Genomic DNA, 3,231 nt, shown 5'->3' on the forward strand with positions numbered 1-3,231 from the left:
GTTGCTGTTATCATGTGTCTCATTGTTATGAAGTTCATTGGTGCATTTTTTTCCTCCATTGAAAAGTGTGGCAAAGTACGTTAAAAGCCCTGGAAATGTGTTTTCTCAATCAGCCTCTCACAGCTTTGGGTTTGAGATTTTAGCCCCGTGATAGACTGCTGATCTGTCCAGTGTGTACCCCACCTTGGATAAGAGATTTTAGTGGCTGGTTTGAAGTGGGCTGGGCTCTGATGTCATGTAGCTCTCTGCTCCAATCAGGATTCAGCAACATTTGAATCTGAAGCTGGTGACAGTTATTTGGGGTCATTGTCACTGTCAATCAAACCTGATAAAAACCACACTAACACAGTTCTGATGAAGCAGACTAACACCTACAGATGTGTGTATTTTTTTAAATTTAGTTGTGAATATCTGATATTATAGCAAAGTAATTTCAAGTGACAATAACCATAATCTTGCAGTCTGCAGATGACATTTAATCATGATTGAAGTAGTTTAACTTCAGGAGGTAGAGTGGGTCACCCGCCAATCAGAAGGTCAGTGGTTTTGATCACCGGCTTCTCCAGTCCACATACTGACATATTCTTGGACAAGAGGCTGAGCCCAAATTGCCCTCAATGTAGCATCAGACTATGAATGTAGATGTGTGTGTTCGAGCGCTGAGTAAATGTGTGTGTGAATGTGACCTGTAGTGTTAAGCATTTTGAGTGGTCGGTATGACAAGAAAAGTGCTATATAATTGCAGTCCATTTACTTCATTCACCATGTCCTCACTGAACTCTAACTGATGCATATATCACTTCATGTCCCATGTGCTTGTCCACAGAAGGATTTCTATGATGCAGCAACTAAAATCCATACCACTACCCACAGTATTTAACATGGTCACATGACAAACACTGTTTAGATTTGATATTCAAGTTAATTAAGTAACAAAAACACAAAAACAACCGACTCCTTCAACGATATTGACCCACATGACCACCAGGTGGTGCTGCATGTTAATGTTTTTTTAATAGGCTGAAGCATCCTCTCAGCATCGTTATACTCAAATATGATTTGTATCTGGAAAAGATGCAAAGCCTTTGACATAATACATAAAAAAATACTGCACTACATGGCAAGTTAATTGAAGACCAGGATGTTATTTGTCTCGTTCGTCCTGCCTACAGCTCATGCAAACTCTGTTGGTGATTTGGTTAGGTTGCAGAACAACCAAAGGTTTAGTATGGTGAAAATATATACAGCAATGTGGCATGTAACAGCGTATATGTCTGCATTTTCTTAAAGAACAAAGGATGTTGATGCTCAAGGTGTAAGGTGGCAGCACAGAGTTAATATTTTTACACTCAGAAACTCTCAACTTTGTCTTGCGTGAGGCAACGAGTTGATGAGGTCTTTCCCTCAGCCAGTAGGAGGCTTCACTGTTCAGAGCCTCTGTAGGATGCAGCATCACCACACACAACAATTTCCATGAAATTACATCACAGCGTAAAGCCCACCTCCCACCTCCATGTGTCTCTCTCTCCCTCCACCCAACATCACCCACCCCCTTCTCCCTCCTCCTCTTGAGCCGTGCGGGGGCTGACAGCGAGGCCTGCACACACATACAAAGAGCTCTCTCTGACGTCATGGAGTGTGTTGTAGCCCAGACAGGGGATTCTGAGACTGTAACATGCCAGGTCTGTGCTGCATTACAGCTTTGATGCTGCAAAAGGAAAAGTGAGCCCAACTTCCTGTGTCTACACAGCTTCATCCTATGGATGGGGGTTGGGGCAAAAAGCACTTTCCACCGTAAGTTATATATTCTGAGCAAAGAAGGGAGATGTGTGTGTGTGTGTGTGTGTGAAACACACCTGCATTTCAAAGTGTGCTTGACCGTGGCTTGGTTGCTCTGTTGTGCTCACTAGCCTCATTGTTTATTATGGAGCTTGACTTGGTCATAGATGACAGTAAAATAAACCCAAAGGACCCCTGTATGTGAATGCAAGGTTCATCTGTTATGTAACATCCCCAGCTGCCTTCTCTGTGTGTCTCTCTCCGTCCTTCTCTGCCTCGATGAGAGTCAATCCCCCCGTCAAAGGTCGAACCTTTGGATGTGCCTTGTTCTCTGACAGTTATCGGAGATCGCAGAAAATCTATTCCTTGCTAAAAGCTAGAAGGTCCCTTTTTGTGTTCTTGGTTTGATGAAATGTGTCACTGTTTTGTTTTTTGTTTTTTTTAACCTGTGTTTGTCTAAGACATGCAAAGCAGGCTGCAAAATCAGTGGTGTGATCACACAGCGAGATAAAGCCCATAGGAACCTCGGTGATGGGAAGACAAGGACAGAACACATTTTTCTCCTCTGTACAAGAGTTTCATAACCTGCTGTACCCTTATCTGTACCCTTAGCTTCCATCGGGTGCAGTGTATACATGCGATAGCTGCATTGCTTTCATTACCTGTGGTAATGTCAACATAGCGGGGGAGCGGTGCAGTGAGTTATTTAGGAGACATTTCAAAATTAAAGTGGTGAAGTGGGCTTGGATGAAAGCAAAGACAGGAAGGTGAGAAATCCAAAGAAAAAATGAGGGGGTGTGTGGGGGAGAGAGAAGAGAGAGAGAGAGAGAGAGAAAGGAAAGAGGAAAAAAATGTGGCAGCAATGAGGAGTGAGAGGAAGAGATGCATCTGCTACATACTATCAGGACTCCCCCCTCTGCTAGTAGTTCAGCTGTAACAAGAAGGGAGGTGTGTGTGTGTGTGTGTGTGTGTGTGTGTTTGTTTTCCTCAAGCCTCCAATCCCAGCATGATGCTCTCTGCAGGCCTGTGGTTCTGTTCCCATGGATGGAAAGAGACGATACAGTACAAACACTCAAATATTTGATCTTAAGCAGTCGATTCTTTGATGTTCAAACATCAGATCTCCTCGAATGCTGTTGAGACTTCTGCCTGGATTCTGTGTTTGAACGTGCGTTGGCACCACTGCTCTTCTTTTGTCTGTTGAACCATCATGACTCATTTGTCATTTTAACTGCAGGATCTTCTTCTCTTCATTTTGCACAACACCTGATGCTGCTGCATGCCAGAAATGTAAAAATCAATTGCTTCCTCTGTGCTAGAGAGTTCCTTTTAGTGGTGACAAAAGATTTGAGAGCGCAAAGGAAATTCTGAGCGCTACTCAGGATGCAAAGTCAACATTTGAGAGTGTGCAGGCATGGATTCGGATGTCTGTGAAGATTCTCAGTCATCCAG

Source organism: Lates calcarifer, linkage group LG11, assembly GCF_001640805.2.
Source record: "Lates calcarifer isolate ASB-BC8 linkage group LG11, TLL_Latcal_v3, whole genome shotgun sequence".
NCBI lineage: Eukaryota > Metazoa > Chordata > Actinopteri > Centropomidae > Lates > Lates calcarifer.